General features: G+C 41.1%; 1 pseudogene; it reads right to left on the bottom strand.

The window, feature by feature from the left end:
• Positions 1–350: 350 nt before the first annotated feature.
• Positions 351–17,486, bottom strand: LOC122318726 (annotated as a pseudogene).
• Between the last annotated feature and the right edge of the window lie 459 nt (positions 17,487–17,945).

Here is a 17,945-nt window from a genome sequence, read left to right as displayed (position 1 = left end):
CTATGAAAGGAAAATAAAACAAAAAATGGAAAAAAAAAAAAAAAAAAAAAAAAAAAAAAAAAAAAACTAAGAACAGATCCAAGGTTGGACAGATAGTAGGAAGAGAGAGAAAAAAATTGCTTGCAAGAGAGGGAGAAATAAGTTGATGTTTTTTGACGTTTTACATTAAGAGCTAGTTTAGATATTAGAGTATTCTAAGAATATTTCGCTGTAATTTGTTATTTTATCATTATTTTTTACCTACTTTTCATTAATTTTTACTACTATTTATTATTTTATCATTACTTTTGTATTTTTACAGAATATATGAGATCACCTACTAAATCTAAATCATCACAAACAGTTAGTGTTTAATTTGGTACGTCCTGCAAAGCTGCAGTATCACTACGCCGAGAAGGAGAACCTATTGAAGAAAGACTTTCATCCTTGTCACCTCTAGAGTCGAAATTCCTGGAGTGGTTCTCCATATTATAAGGAAATTCTATATCGCTAGGACTTGATACAACATTTGTCCTAGATGTGTATCTTTCATGAATATTGGGATGTGAGGAGGGATCTTCTCTCTGGTCAAAACGATTGGCCATTTCAATCAACATGGACAAAAAGGAGCTCTCAGGTTGATTGATGGTGCTTAAAGCAGGCCAATGTGTGCGAAGGAAATTCAGCACATAAACGAATAGGGAGAACAAGGACACAACTCCGATGATGATGAAGAGGCCTCCGAAGCTGTATAGGCCGAGACTAGGGCTATTTGAAGAGATTGAGGAACTTGAATCTTCACAAACACTGGTACTTCCACTACGTGAGAAGTACTGTTGCAAGAACCCCAAGGATCAACGTCATGTTAAAAACCAAGAGGATAAATTACAGAGTCTCTCTATAATCGTTGGAATCTCTCCAAAATAAAATTCAACTTGTATTCAAAACGGCAACTGCCTTCTCCATTTCATTTCCTTTGTTTATAGGATTACATTGATTGCGATAAACTAGGAAATAAATTAGGAAAGAAATAATCAAAATAACAAGAATTCAAAACAAATCAAATAAACATGAATTCAAAAAAATCGGATAAAATCTTCCGTGAAGAAGTAATCTCCATTCCCCTTGAATCACGGAACATCCTTCACGGAGCAACCTCTGTATTTTCATCAACTACAGCCCATTCAGAAGAACTTGACTCTGGCAAGTGTTGTTGAACATACGCAATAAATAAGTCTGAATGTAGCCGCTTGAGCTCTGGTGCTTGTAGCCAGACTGAATCAGACTTGGGATGATTTTTCCACTGGACCAAAAATTTATAGTAACCTCCATGGCGTGTAGTAACGAATTGGTGATCCAAAATAAAAGCAACCTCATCTTTAGGACCTGTATTCTTAGGGACCCGAATAACTGTTTCATGCACAGCTGGTGTAGTTGAAGCTTCCTTAGTTGATCATCATGACCATGAAACTCAGTAAGATCTTCAATGTTAAAAACTGGGTTGATGCCAAAATCAAGGGGCAATTCTATTACATAGGCATTTGAACCCAACTTCTTAATAACTTTGAGAGGACTCGCGCCTTGCATGTAACTTGGTAAAGCTACCTGGAGGAAAACATTTTGATCTTAGGCAGATAAGGACCCTATCGCTGATGTCAAATTGCCTATCCTTACGCTTAACATTAGCAGAGGCTACATATGCTTCAGTACTGAGGGATAGTTGTCGCTTTGCCTTTTCGTGGATGTCTCTCATATAACCAGAAAAGTCTAGCGCAGCTTCACTTGGTCTAGGAGGTAGAGGTAACGGCTGGAGGTCCAAAGGAGTTTGGGGCCGAAAACCATAGACGACTTCAAATGGAGTGCACCCTGTAGAACAATTCACCGAATTTTTCAAAACAAATTCCGCCTGAGGTAATACCAGATCCCAGCTTGTTTCATGATCTGCTGTGAGGCAATGCAGTAGATTTTCCAAACTTCAGTTGGTCACTTCAGTTTGACCGTTGGTTTGGGGATGGAATGCACTGGAAAAGAGTAACTTTGTCCCCATTTTTGCCCACAACGTTTTCCAAAAATAACTCATAAATTTGACATCTCGATCAGACACGATGGTGGTTGGCACACCATGTAACCAAATTACCTCCTATAAGAAAGAGCTGCAGTTTTGGAAGCATCAAAGGTCCTATGGCAAGGAATGAAATGGGGCATCTTTGAGAAACGATGCACTACTACCATAATGGAATCATGTTGGGGTGAAGTCTTGGGTAATCCAAGAACAAAATCCATACTAAGATGTTGCCACGGTCTATCTGGAATTGGAAGTGGAGTGTAGAGCCCTGCTCTCTGCTTAGTACCCTTGTTAATCTAACATAGTTGGCAATGAGCCACCACCCTATGCACATCTCGACGTAATCGTGGCCAAAAAAATCAATTGATGACAATAGCAAAGGTTTTGTCAAAACCAAAATGCCCTGCTAAACCTCCTCCATGGAGTTCCGAAACAATAAATTCTTGGTAGGATCCTTGAGGAATACACAGGCGGGTTCCAAAGAACAAGTAACCATCCTTTAATGAATAATTTCAGAGAGTTGTGCCTCCACCTTCAGTTAAGTTGTTCAAAGTGTTACCAAAGTCTTCATCTGCCGCATACTGAAGTTTAAATTTATCAAACTCCATGGAGTTGACTGATGATACATAGAACAAGTGGGGTCTCCTGCTCAGAGCGTCGGCCACTTTATTTTTAGTTCCTAATTTATGCTTGATAACAAACTCAAACTGCTGCAAATAATCCATCCACCGAGCATAGGCCTGAAAACTGACATTTTCGGTTCGGTAAAGGGCCGAACCGACGCCGACCGACCAGACTGTCCCACCCAACTTTGCCGACTGAGAACCGACCGTTCAAGGGGCTTGAACCGGCCGAAACCGATTCCAGTCGGTTCACGGTCGGTTCAGCGGTTTGGGCCGGTTTGGGCCACTCTTTTGGGCCTCTTTTAGGCCCCTTTCAGAAGGCTTTTTTTGCTCATTTTGGGCTTTTTCTACTCAATGTAGTGAATTTATTAGTCAATATTTACAATATTTTAAATTTTTATTCTTGTATTTTTAAAATTCATTAGTAGTTTATAACAATAAAACTAATATTGTTTTAGAAACTAATAATAGTAACTAGTAAGTTATAATTACTAAATAATACTTTAAAATCTAATAAGTTAGTTAATAACTAACTACTAAGTAATCAATAAAAGTATCCACTAAATGAGTAGATGTTTAATACAAATACAAACCAACACAAATTGTTTTAAGCAATAAACAAGCAACTAACACAAATTAAACATTAAAATCTTGGATCCTTAATTCTTCATTCCATATTCAAAAAGTCTTCAATCTTCAATAGTTGTGACGCCTGATTGTGCTCCCATTTCTATATAAATATGAAAAAACAAATTAAGATTAAAGTTAAACATCAAATTTTAATAAATTTGGATAATCAATAAATAAATGAAATTAAATTATAAAAATAAATTAATATTGAATGAATACATTACCAGATTCTACTACAAAGCTCTCCACATTATCCATGGCCTCTCGAAGATCAATTGGCGCCGACGGATGTCGTAACCAATTCTGAGTACAAATAAGTGCCTCAACTGTTTTCGGAGCCAATGAACTCCGAAACTGATCAAGTACACGCCCTCCTGTACTAAATGCTGACTCTGAAGCAACAGTGGAAACAGACATGGCTAACAAATCTCGTGCAATCCTTGCGAGTATAGGATAATTAACCTCATTCTGTCTCCACCAGATCAACAAATCAAAAGATGAACTGAGTGCCTCACAACCATCTGATAAATATCGGTCCACCTCTGTTTTAGCAGCAGTTGATTCAATCTCGTTATCTGGCTCATACCAATCCATATACAATTGTGACTCTTCTTCACTTTCTATTGAGGGTATAGATGTCGAAATGGGCACATGTTCTCGGCTACTCGAAGTAAAACCAAATGTAGCATTGTACTCATCGTATAAGTCGAATAGTAACTGTCTCACACTAGACACCAAATGTAATACTCGAGTCTCATCATAAATCCTTGTCCAAACCAACTTCTTAAATCCTTGTCCTTCAACAATTCTAAATGGCAATTCATCAATAATTACCATTTCCGCAATGGCCAACCTCACTGCATCTTCACTATATTTGTGGGTTACAATATTTCTTACTACGCTACTATCACTCTCTCCAACTTCCTCACCCGCCAATGTTTGTTGATATCTATCTAGAGGCCCGCGTTTATGAGGATTTCTTGGACATGCAGATAAGTGGTTTTGCATAGTTGAAGTCCCATTCCTCTTTGAGTGGCAAGCATAAATCTTGCCACAATAGTTACACTTAGCCTTCGGATCATCTACGGGACAACCCTCAACTCTCGTAAAATGATCCCAAACAACTGACGGGTCCTTCCCCTTCCGTTTCCTAGGAAGTGGACAAGTACTACTAGGGGCACTTGAAGGTTTTGGTGTTTGGGTCTCTCCCAAATTAACAGTTTGTTCATCATTATCAAGATCAATTGGAGTTGATGAGGAATCCATCTAACATATGAAACATTAATTTCAAAATTAATTAAGAAACATAGTTGATACAGTAAAATATATAGTGATAAAATATTAAATAGGCCAAGTCTTTCATTGCAATTTGCAGTCGCCAAATATAAATCTTTCTTCCCCCCTTTTATGTGATTATCGGAGTCACGTATGAGCAATCTGTTACCTACACACACACACACCCTTGTGTTTCTTTTAGCTGGAAAATGCATCCCAAAACATGATATTTTCTAGGTTTGGTGGCTACTAGTTACTCTCATCACTGCTTCAACCTAACAAACCTCACATGAAGTGTTCTTTCTACACCTTTTAACCAATAATAGGCAGCCAAACATCTGAGATAGACCTTTATGAGTTATTTATCCTTACAGATTGATTCAGAGTATGTTGTATAACTTTTTAACCCTCATATAGGAAGATGTCTTTTGAATGTTGTTCTATTTTTGTCATTGATATAAAATTACTTACAAATTACCAACAAAATGTCATTAGATTCAAAACAAAATTACTTATAAATTACCACTTACCCAAATTCAAAACTTTTGAAAATCCCAAAAGAATGTAGCACTTCGATATAGGAAGAACTAGACAAACTAACAAATGTACAGAAAGGCAACTTGCACAATATCCATATTAACTACCAAAAAAAATCTCTTATTAACTACCAAAAAAAATATTAAATAGGCCAAGTCTTTCATTGCAATTTGCAGTCGCCAAATATAAAATGGCAGCACAATATCCATATTCCATATGACTATGAGAGAAACGCAAGCATCTAGCTAAGGTCACTTAGGTTAGCAATAGCAACTAGCAAGATCCTATCCAAAAAAAAAAAAAACTTGGTAAAAACTAAAAGTATTTTTACCAGAGGAAGGGGCGTCGAGCAGTGACCGGGAAACCGAGCAGTGACCGAGCAGTAGAGGAAGGGGCGTCGAGCAGGGGGTTGAGCAGTGACCGGGAGACGGCCAGACGCAGGAGAAGCGATCGCCGAAGGGGGTTTCTGTTTTCAGAAACTGTAGCGGCCAGACGAAAATGGAAAGGCCGAAGGGGGAAGGGGGGGTATTTTACCCTAATACCAAACGGCGCCGTTTGGCTTAAACCAAACGGTGCCGTTTTATATTTAAACTGAATAACTTAATACGTCCGAGAACGACGCCGTTTCAATTATTAAAGTGAAACGGTGTCGTTTTATATGTATAAAAAGAAAAAATATATATATAGTTTAGCGGTCGGTCAGTTTAGCGGTTTATTTAGCCCTGAACCGCACGCCGAACCGACCGATGTCGGTTCATGAGAAATTCTCTCGACCGCCGACCGGTTCTTGGGCGGTTCCGGCCGGTTCCGGCGTCCTAAGGTCGGTTCCGGTCGGTCTGGGGCGGTTTATCGGTTTTCTGTACACCCCTAACCGAGCATGCTTGGTATTTAATTTGCTTTGAGAATTTAGGCGCTTCAAAGAGTCATGATCTATATAAAGTACAAATTCTCTGTGAATTAAATAGGGACGCCAATGTTTGAGAGTTTAAATCAAGGCATAGAATTCCATGTCGTAAGCCGAATATTTCCGCCGGGCCTCATTTAGCTTCTCGTTGTAGAAAGCGATAGGATGCCCCTCCTGACTTAATACTCCTCCCACGCCTACATGTGAGGCATCACAAGCAACCTCATATAATTTTGAAAAGTCCAGCAACACCAAGACTGGAGCCTCTCCCATCTTAGCCTTGATCTCATCAAATGCTTTGCCAGCAGCTGTTGTCCAACTGAAAATTTTGGACTTTAGGCACTCGGTAACAGGTGTCATTATGGTGCTGAAATTCCAGATGAAACACCGATAAAATGTGGCGAGGCCATGGAAACTTTGTACTTCCGAAAAGCTACATGGTACCGGGCAATTTTGTATAGCTTGGACTTTGGTATGATCAGCACCTACACCTTGGTCCGAAATTATAAATCCCAAGAAACTCACCTGCTGCTTCATAAAAGAGCACTTGTTTCGATTGATAAATAATTGTTCTCTCCTCAACGTCTCCAGAACTTGTTGCACATGGTTTAAATGGTCTTGCACACCATGGCTAAAAATTAAGATGTCATCAAAATAAACAATTACAAACTTACTCAAGAATGGTTTAAGTGCTTGGGTCATGACTTGCATAAACGTGCTTGGTGTGTTGGTTAGCCCGAAGGGCATGACCAACCACTCATACAAGCCATCTTTTGTTTTGAACGCAGTCTTCCATTCATCTCTGGGATGGACTTGAATTTGGTGATATCCACTTCGAAGATCGATCTTTGTAAAAATGGATGCACCATTCAATAAATCCAACATATCAAGGAGTCGTGGAATGGGAAATCTATACTTCACTGTTATTTTGTTAATGGCTCGGCTGTCTATGCACATCCTCTAACTGCCATCTTTCTTGTCTGTAAGAAAAACTGGAACGGCACAAGGACTTAGGCTTTCTCAGATAAATCCACTGTCTAACAATTGCTAGACTTGTCGCTTCAGTTCCTCATTTTCTGTTGAGCTCATACGGTAGTGCGGCAAATTGGGCAAGGATGAACTAGGGATTAAATCAATGGTGTGCTTCATGTCCCTCTTTGGTGGTAGCTGCTTTGGAATTTCGTAGGGCATAATGTCCTAAAATTTCTTCAGCAAGTCAGCCATCTCCATAGGAATAATACCGTCCTTTTTTTTTGCTTCTCGATTTACCACTAGCAGCAACATTTGCTCAGCCTTTAGAGCCCGTGTAAATTGTCGAATGGTCAACACAATGGCTACTTCTTGTTTTGGTTGTGCTTTAAACTCTAGAATCTGCAAAGGGTCTGAAACAAATTTCTTACCTTTAAATTTAAAGGAGTAAGAATTAGCGTACCCGTCATAAGACACCCTCCTGTCGTAAAGCCAAGGCCGTCCCAGCAACATGTGACAAATGGTCATGGGAATCACATCACACCAGGCTTCATCTTCGTAATTTCTTCCCAATGAGAATTTTACCAGGCATCGATACTTGACTAAAATTGGATCGTCTTCATTGACCCAACTGACCCGATAAGGAGTGGGATGCCTCTCTACTTTCAACCTTAAGCGCTCCACCGCATCTTCAGAAATTACATTCATACCGCTGCCGTTATCGATAATGACATTTAGAGCATGGTTACCATGTTCCATACGTGTGTGAAAGATGTTCGTGCTTCGCCAATCAACAATAGCTGGATTCTCCTTTTTGGTGCCAGTTAGCACTCGATGGATTGCACAACTAGGCAAGTCAGTGGCGCCTAGATGCTCTACCTCAGCTTCAACATCCTCGTCAGCTTCCTCTTCTTCACTTTCTTCAGCCTTGTCAATCACCCTTAATTCTTTTTCACAGACAAAGGCCAACTTCTTTTCTCTTGTAGGACAAACGACAGCGTAGTGCCCAAACCCCTTGCACTTGTAACACTGGGGCCCTTCACCCGTAACTTTGGCCTTGCCTTTTTGGTCTCCCACCACAAAGTTTTTGGGTTGGTTATTCAGTAATGGGGCCTTTTGAAATGATGAGTTTGACAATTGTTCTTGCCGAAAATCCATTGAAGCCACTCGCCTCCCACTTATAGATCCCAACTGCTTCTCAACACGCAGTGCTAGTTGATAAGCCTCATCAGCATTCATCAACTGTGCGGTCAACGTTTCTTTATGCACGTCACTACGTAACCCCGCACATCACTACGTAACCCAGTGCGATAACAGGCTAAAGTTTGCTAATCATTTTCTATAATCTTATTACGGACAGTAAGCTCAAGAAAACGGTCTGTATATTGATCGATCAGAGGCGCTTCACGCCGGTCGGGCTGTAAATCAGATAAAATCAGCCCTCCATTCATCTTATGCCACGTAAGAAAAACCAATGTAAAACAAATGCACTCCACCACAGGGAATCATCAATTCGTATAGCCCCTTCCTCCGTTTGCCTTATGCCATTCTCCCCTTCTCGCATAAGCCCTTCTCCCATTCATCACCGACGCTGTCGGACTCATCCCAGCACAACGCCCATCTCAGCTCGACGCCGACGGACCCCCGCATCCCAGCACGACGCCCATCTCAGCTCGACGCCGACAGACCCCCGCATCCCAGCACGACGCCCATCTCAGCTCGACGCCGACAGACCCCCGCATCCCAGCACGACGCCCATCTCAGCTCGACGCCGACAGACCCCCGCATCCCAGCACGACACCCATCTCAGCTCGACGCCGACAGACCCCTGCATCCCAGCACGAGGCCGAAGCCCGCAATCTCAGCCCGACGGCGACGCCGACTCAACCATCTGAGTGTGAAGCCGACGGAGATGTAGGTCAGAATCGCACCCTTCTCAGTCTGAAGCCGACGCCGACGTCGCTGTCCCTCTCTTCCGACTTGATTGCACCGCCCTAATCCATCTAATGGAAGTCTGAATATTGGGATTAAATATGAAGGGATTACAGTTCCTAGACAAACAGATCGTTTATTCATCGATAATAAATGTATATGATAAATTGTAGGCTTGTAGCACAGACAAATTGTACGTTTATTCATCTCAGTGCTAAACAAGTTGGCTGAGCTTCGTGGAGAAATTGCGATGGCTGAGCTTTGTGGAGAAATCGCGAGGCTTGGATAAATCTCAGCCCGAAATCACGAGCCACGGCTGGGAAATAGGAGAGGTCGACGACGGTCGGGCTACTTGGTGGAGAAATCGTGAAGGCTTGAAGAGGACGCTTGGAGATGGATTGAATATTGCGAAGAAAGAAATTCTGAACGCCCAAATCTGTTTCACATGTAATGCTGGTACACGAACGTCTCGGTGGAAGTATTACGTGTCGAGCTGTGATTGGTTGGCTGTTATTTGAGTATAACCAGCCCGACCGGTTCTAAGGATTTCTCATTGATCGATAGTTAATGATCCCTGTCTCAATTGTAACATCTCTTCAAACATCATTTGCTCGTAATCAATAACAAGTATTTTCCTTCAGTCATTCCTTCATCTCTTCTCAATTAGAAATTGGTGCGCAATGAGTACGTCGCAATTGCTCTTCCACACTTCCCCACCAAGCCCGCACATGCCCCTTTAACTTCATTCAAACATAGCAAACTTTCCCATCTTCCGACACAGCAAACCAATCAAAATAATCTTCAGTGGCCATTAACTAATCTTTGAATGCATTGGGTTCTAAATTCCCAAAAAAATATGGAACATCCACCTTCATCCTCTTAGTAAGTTCATCAAGAGGTTGATGGTTAGCATAACGCCGTCCACGTCCCCTGGGAAAATAATGTCCACCACGTCCAAAACGAGCGCCACGATGACCAACTCCTCTGTCTCTTTCTCCATATTAGTCAGCCTCTTCTTCCCAGTCACTGTCTTCCAATGCGTCCTCCTGAAATTGCCTATGCTCTCTTCTATTGTGAGGATTAACTTCCTCTTGATCACGACGTCCCTCCAGCAAATCCAATCTCTGGGTAATTTGCTCTAGAACAATTGTGAGTTGAGTTATCTGGTCTTGCAATTGGGGAAGGTTGGTGTTTGTGTTTTGGTTGTTTGTCATACCGTAAGAATTTCCACTGCGGGTTACCGGCATGAAAACTAGAATTCCTTGAGGAAGGAACCTTGCTCTAATGCCAAAATTGGTGCAAGAACCCCAAGGATCAACGTCACATTGAAAACCAAGAGGATAAATTATAGAGTCTCTCTGTAATCGTTGAAATCTCTCCAAAATAAAATTCAACTTGTATTCAAAACGGCAACTGCCTTCTCCATTGCATTTCCTTTGTCTATAGGACTACATTGATTGCGATAAACTAGGAAATAAATTAGGAAAGAACTAATCAAAATAACAAGAATTCAAAACAAATCAAATAAACATGAATTCAAAAAAATCGGATAAAATCTTCCGTGAAGAAGTAATCTCCATTCCCCTTGAATCACGAAAAATCCTTCATGGAGCAACCTCAGTATTTGCATCAAGTACTTTTGCTCAATTGCTCCGAATTTGTCTGTGTCTTGAGTCACATTCAGGATTGCCCTTGAAATGTGTGGGACTAAAGAAGATCCTCGTGGGAAGGCCTTAAGAAACACATAAGCAATCCTATAGCATTTTAGAATGAAAAAAAAAAAAAAAAACAAGTGAAGATAAATTGAAGAAAATCAATAGTTTGAGATACCAGATTGTGGGTTTTTTGTAGTTTGAGGTGGAATTTATACAAAATAAGTAATAGTTTTCAAATCTATGTTGTAACTTCAAAAATAAAAAGGGGGAGAGGCAGAGAGAGAGAAAGAGATTCACAAAGCCCAATCCATCGGTTTTGTAGGTTGGTCTAACCATAGTGTACTTGAAGCAGTACTTTGCAAGGAAGAGCTTGATGTAGGGAATTTCATCAAAAATAGCTGCAACCCCACCATTGTTGATTCCTTTTAACAGTGCTTCGTGATACTCCTCAGAGGTGCAGTAAGGCTTCAACTTGGACTCATTGAAATTCAACTATTTTTTTAGAAGTCCTTTCACAAAGGAATGATTTTGAGAGCCAACAAAATAACCGTTCCTTTTTATTTCTTTTACATCAACAAACATAGGCTACAATCTCTGTACTATCAATATCGACGCCAAACTTGCATTATAACTTTGTGTAAGGACGAGCACCACGAAAAACCAAATGATCATCACGAATCTTGACCAGTTGCTTACCATTCTCTCCCCTAGATCCATTATAATGATGTCAATATAAACAATCAATTATGTTAAACTATGGGGGTGTGGGGGGCGGGGGGAAAGGAAATCTTTTTATGAGGTTGAAGGATATTTACTGTGAGCAAAGACCAGTGTTGAGAAGGAGAACCAGAAAATCATGCCAAATTGTTGATCTGGTGGGCCTCTGAACTCACTGTTTATTCGGTGCTCAAGAACCCAAATCACCAAACCTGTAATGACAAATGCTGCACCTGTTGTTAACCAAAGATCCAAGCTTAGTGGCTTTAAGAAAATCCAAAAGTTGTTCTTCTCATCATCTTTCACTAGAACCACCATTGACACGCCCGATTCTGAGTAAGGCAAACTGAAATCAACATATAAGGAGCGATTAGCAACAATTATCGTGTCTCCCACCACAGCATCATACTTCTGCATTTAGGGAAAAATACGCATGGTTATTAATCCATAAGATTGAAAAGAAAAACAACAAAAACTTTGTTGAAGTGCTTTACCGAGTTCTAAATCATAACTTTGGGAGAAATATTCTCCCTCTCACATGACGAGGATATCCCCCACCATTCATGCGGGGAAAGGGAGTATATTGCTTTCAATGTATTAAAAAAACATATAAGTTTTACAAGTTAACACCATTAGTACTTAAGCCCAAAATTCACCTGAAGTTTGATTTGGTAAATAAGTTCATCTCATGTTCTAGCACTCAGCCTATCTTTATTCATGAAGGGAATAAACTCATAAGGAAGGGTGAATGGCAATGCCTCGAGTACAGAAAGAACCACATCATGGGAGAACCCTAATATGATAGACTTGTTAGTGCAACGATCCCACTCCACTTTCACAAATTCTTCAAAACCTTTTTTCGCTGGAACACCAATCCTCAATTTTGCAGGCTGGTTTGTTGTGTCTCCTGGCTAGATTGGTTGCTTGAGCCTGTCCTTTGAAATTGAGTATGCTACTTCACCAATGTCAACAAATTCTTGTGAAAGTCCTGTCTGTTTGGTCCAGTATCCAATAATTCTCTCTTTTTTCCAATCACATTTGAGTATTTCAAAGGTGAAGGTTCCAACTGTCCTTTACTCAAATGAAATTTCCTGCTCGGGCCTTGAAACTCAATAGTTAGAATCATATCAAGAAGTGTTTAACCTGTTTCAGAAATGCCTAGAGCTGCAAGATCCACGTTACTTTTGCTAGCATTTTTCTTTAAGAATCCAGAATGCATTATGCCATCCTTCTCTACTGCCATAGACAAAGCCCAAGCTGTATCATATGCCCATAATCCAAAGAGGTTTAATCCAGTAATCTTAACATTTGGTTTGCTTGAGGTTAAATTTCTTTTCCATCTTCTTTTGAAGTCTTCCAACTGTTTTGATCTGGGTGTGTATGGTCACAATCCCAGCACACCTTGCATTGTGTCCCTCACCTTTGAGCTCAAACCATCAACCAAAGCTGATAGCCCTTCTGTGATAATCCATGCATACCCTTCCCTCATCATTCCTGCATTATTTGCAAGTACAAAGAGCTTCGAGCTAAGTGAAGTAGTCGTGTGCACAAGGAATATCCTAGCATTAGTTTCATTCAACTTTTTAATCTCCTTGGCGATTTCATTATTATTGGAAGATGGAGGGAATACACTTCTGTAAGGCACTCGAGTTTCAATCTCTTCAAAAGCATCCATCAAGTATGGAATTAAACCATTTCCATAATATGTGTCTTCATAAATAAGGACAATTTCCCGCCAACCGTAGGCCTTAACAATGGCTGCTATGGCTTTCACCTTAGCGGAATCATCTTGCGCCGTGCATATGAAAAAGGGGTTTTGAGCAGGGGAAAGAGAGGGGCTTGTAACTGAGAAGGATATGATGGGAACCTGAGCTTTTCATCCAAGTTCAATAACGAACTTAGCTTGTGCTGAGCTTTGGGGTCCTATGATGGCGTTGTTGCGCTTCTGGCCTGTCCGAAAATCACACAAAATAATTTTAAAGTGGTTCAGCAAATTGCTTATGTCCACTGGAGCCTCTTTTATAGAATTTGTGCGAGATTTACAAAACACTCTACAAAATTCTATTTCTCTCTCACGTCCCTCTTTCTCTCTTCACCCACTGCCTTTCTTCTACCCACTGCCCCAAATTCTGCAACTGAGCTCTCTCCTATTTATAGGAGGGAGCAGCCTACAACTTATAATTTCGGTGCAGCAATTTGCTGCTGAAAACATGGGGTGGGTGTCTGGAGGTGCCTAATATGCCAAGGGAGAGTGGGTGGCCTAATAAGCCAAAACACCTTACAGTGCATGTGCAAATTAGGCCACTTGGGTGACTTTCAACAATCACCCCCTCCACCCAAGTGTGTCATATCATGCTGCTTGCAAACTGATTCATTTTTTAAATGAATGCACCTCTTTCTTTGACATGAGAGACTTCTGCTATCAAATATATCTGCAGGTATGTCTTCAAATGGATGCCCAAATGCTTCTCCAAATGCATCTTCAAATGCATTCGCATCGTCTACATCCACGGAGCTTGCAAGGGATTTTCTTTAGAGGAGATTTACAAGTGCTCAACTGCACCATCTCAACTCTCTAGGATTCTTCTTTTACTCGAGTCCATGAGTCCGCACTCATGTACACTTTGAGCAAACTGAGTTTTGCTCGAGCCATAGTCGAGCAAACAATCTACCTGGTGCCTTTGCAGCTTTCAAAACCAGGCTCCATAATCCTACAATCACACCAATTTCCAATTTGGAGACTGGTTCTCAACATACTGAGCTCTATCTCCAGCATGATCCCCTATCATCTATACAATTTTACAACTCATGTCTTCAAGTTAGAAGACTAACTAAAGTGATGCATAACTTTAGTTCATCACGTACAATGCCCTTAATCAACACATCTATATAAGGCAACACATATCCCACTGCACTGGGAATCAATGGTCTCGCACGGACCTTGACACATATCAGAGAACCTGTTGCTGAGGTCTCCTTCTCTGATCTGACTGACTCATCATCCTGATGCTATCTTCAGTCGATATGCCCATCTTGTGTGCAGTCTCTGACTTGCATAATCTCCCTTCTTGCAAGATTTTTCTTCATACCGTAGTTCACTACTTTCATTCAGCAGGATACAATTTAATGTAGTAACCACCATAGAAGTCTAATCGTCTTGGCAGTCATGCAATCATCAACTTTAGGTGTAGATATCCCTGGAACATCTGACATTTTGTTCCCATCTCTCACACCTTTACTTCATGTCGTGGTCTAGGGAGATTTCTTCAGGTTTAGATGAGGAAAAGTAAAACTGAGTTCCTTTTACTTCCTCATCTCATTCACACGACTATTACCATGAGCCAAGACCAATGAATCATTCGTGACCTTCTATGTCTTTTTGAGAAAACACTACTAAATGACTGTTGTCTTCAAGTTGTCTTTAACAGCATTGTGCACTACAAGAAATGCAATGCCATGTATTTCTTTAGTCATCATATTCACAGCATCATTACAATTTTCTCCTGATTTTAGCAGTATCTTGTAGCCTGTCTTGCCACAATTTCTAGCAAGTCATCTGTTGTCCAGATCTTGACTTGCCTCTGCCCTTACTATCAACATTCAGGACCAACAACTCGAGATCTTGCCAGAATCTCTTCTGCGCACCTCCTCACCTAGGATAAGATCTCTTACATTGAGAAACTTCAACTTCTACTTCTTTGCAGAATTACTCATAACCATTCTCATGACCTCCCAACCTTTTGACTACAACGCCAAATGCTATTGGGCAACAATAGTACCTTCTGCCTTTTCTGAAGTTGAACTGTTTCTTTATCTGCACTTTGTTATTTACAACTGGCTTTTCAAAGAAAGTCACAATGAGATCCGTTGTGGTTCTCCTCTTAATAACATTATGCTACATGAGTTGTATGACTGCCAAAACCTGCTGATATAACAAGTTAATCAGCATCGTCCAATAATCTGAAGTTTGCTCCTCATACTTCACGATCCCAACTGGCTTAAATCAAGCCCAAACGAACTAAGTCCGGCAACATTGGACTCCAACTGGCTGACATCAAGCCCCAAAATCAATGAGTCTGGCACGACTCCAACTGGCTGCGATCAAGCCCAAAACAAACGAGTCTGTCACGACTCCAACTGGCTGCGATCAAGCCCTAAACACATGAGTCTATCATGACTCCAATTGGCTGCGATCAAGCCCAAAACAAATGAGTCTGTCACGACTCCAACTGGCTGCGATCAAGCCCTAAACACATGAGTCCATCATGACTTCAACTAGCTGCGATCAAGCCCAAAAAAAATGAGTCCATCACGACTCCAATTGGCTACGATCAAGCCTACAACTGATCTGCAACTATGAACGGTTTAGATCGAAAGTACCGATGGCGAATCTCAACATTTCCACCGTACCGATGAGTCTGGAATGATTCAAATAGTTTGTCAGCACTATTTGATCATCGCAATGGAACTCCAACTGGCGTGGATCTAGCCCAAAATGATCTGCAACACGTGGACGGTTCAGATCGAAAGTATCAATGGCGAATCTCAGCATTCTCACCGTATCGATGAGTCCGGAATGATCCAAATAGTTTGTCAGCACTATTTGATCATCGCAATGGAACTCCAACTGGCGTAGATCTAGTCTAAAATGATCTGAAACTCATCGACAGTTCAAATCGATAGTACCAATGGTGAATCTCCACATTCCAACCGTACGGATGAGTCCGGAATGATCCAAATAGTTGGAAAGCACTATTTGATCGTTGACATCGGACTCCAGATGGCTTAGATCAAGCCCAAAATGGATCTAGAAAACGGACGGTTCTAATCTGTCTGGCGCGTTCAACCTCCGATGCGCGTGGGGGCGCATGGGTTGCAGCAGATGCACGCGCCGATCTTCTAGGGGCGCGTGTGGGCTCCTCCGACCTCCGTTTTCGATTCCGTTTGCGGTAATGGATTCGTCTCGACGCGAGGAACACCCTGGAGTTGTCAAAAATTGATTTTGAGCAACTTGAATTTTCAGACAGCTTGAACCAGAGCTCTGATACCAATTGTTGCACTTCCGGCCTGTCCGAAAATCACACAAAACAATTTTAAAGTGGTTCAGCAAATTGCTTACGTCCACTGGAGCCTCTTTTATAGAATTTGTACAAGATTTACAAAACACTCTACAAAATTCTATTTCTCTCTCACGTCCCTCTTTCTCTCTTCACCCACTGCCTTTCTTCTGCCCACCGTCCCAAATTCTGCAACTGAGCTCTCTCCTATTTATAGGAGAGAGCAACCTACAACTTATAATTTTGGTGCAGCAATTTGCTGCTGAAAACATGGGGTGGGTGTCTGGAGGTGCCTAATATGCCAAGGGAGAGTGGGTGGCCTAATAAGTCAAAACTCCTTAAGGTGCATGTGCAAATTAGGCCATTTGGGTGGCTTTCAACAGGCGTGCACTTCTTCATTCTTCATTAAGCCCAGTGCTGGATTTCAGTAAATAGTTGATTAATTAGAAGATGGAAAATTTCACTGAAGATGTTCAATAAGTACAACAGCAAGGAGGATATTAATCTTTATCGTGTTGATCATTAAGAATTGTTGGTACAGATGGCACAAAGCTAAGACCAATTCTGAAATAGAACAAAACCAGATGGTATTCTGAAAGTTATGTGTTAGTTGGATGAGGAGTAAATTCTAATGGGGGCGTCCTTGAAGTTTGGTGGAATAAAGAAATCAAAGAGACAGCCATAGAGAGGGGGGGAGGCGGAGGAAGAGGGAAAAGCATAAAGATCATGTAGAATGATGCAAGCCGTGAATATCATGGAAAAAGAGCATGCCTCCCTAGATAATATCCTATTTTAGATGCTTTTTATTTATTGAAGTTGAACGCTTTGGGCGTAACTACATAAAGAGTTCATTTTCCTTGCTTCTGGGAAAAGTTCTTTTCGTCATCTAGAAAGAGAGTCACAACTTATCATGATTTTTTCCACGATAATAATGTGGAACTTTAATTTAACATACCTACAGATGCTGCGGCAATGACATCATTCCCAGAATCCATAGTCAAAAGCGCGAGCCTGGTGTTATAATCATCATTGACAGCGTAAAAATCGGAGAGTGCCATGGACATGCAACGCTCTGCAACTCCTCCCACCGGGGAGTTCAAATCAAGAACAACGCCCACTGGTACCACCTCCTTTGCCATCGAGTGCTCGCCATGGAGGTTCACCAGCAAAAGAAAGGCGACGAAAGAGAGGGGGTGTTTCTGGTCCGCCATTGTCGACCGAGCCAAGGCTTGCTACTGATCTGAAATTAAAGTGCTGAAGAATTATATTACAAAATTAATATGATGATGAGGTGTTGGACCAGACGCGCAAAAGTATCCATGCAATTGGACTTATTTAGTTGGCCCCATTGTAAAAGAAGCCTGATAGAAAACAAAGTGTGCAACCGAAGAACGGAATGCAAAAAAAAAAAAAAAAAGAACCGAGAAGTGAATTAATACGCAAAACAAAAAGAAACGTGAACTAGTCAAAGATAGATTAAAAAAAAAAGGCAAGCATGAAACGTGAAGAGAAAAGATGAATACACGGCATGGGAGAGGGCACTCCGAAGGGTGTGAAATGAGTAATGAAAGAAGACGACTCAGCGCCGCAGCGTCTCGTACG

Source organism: Carya illinoinensis, chromosome 8 (genome assembly GCF_018687715.1).
Source record: "Carya illinoinensis cultivar Pawnee chromosome 8, C.illinoinensisPawnee_v1, whole genome shotgun sequence".
NCBI classification, from domain to species: Eukaryota; Viridiplantae; Streptophyta; class Magnoliopsida; order Fagales; family Juglandaceae; genus Carya; species Carya illinoinensis.
The sequence above is the reverse complement of the archived record's forward strand: the minus strand, read 5'-3'. Positions and strand labels throughout refer to the sequence as shown.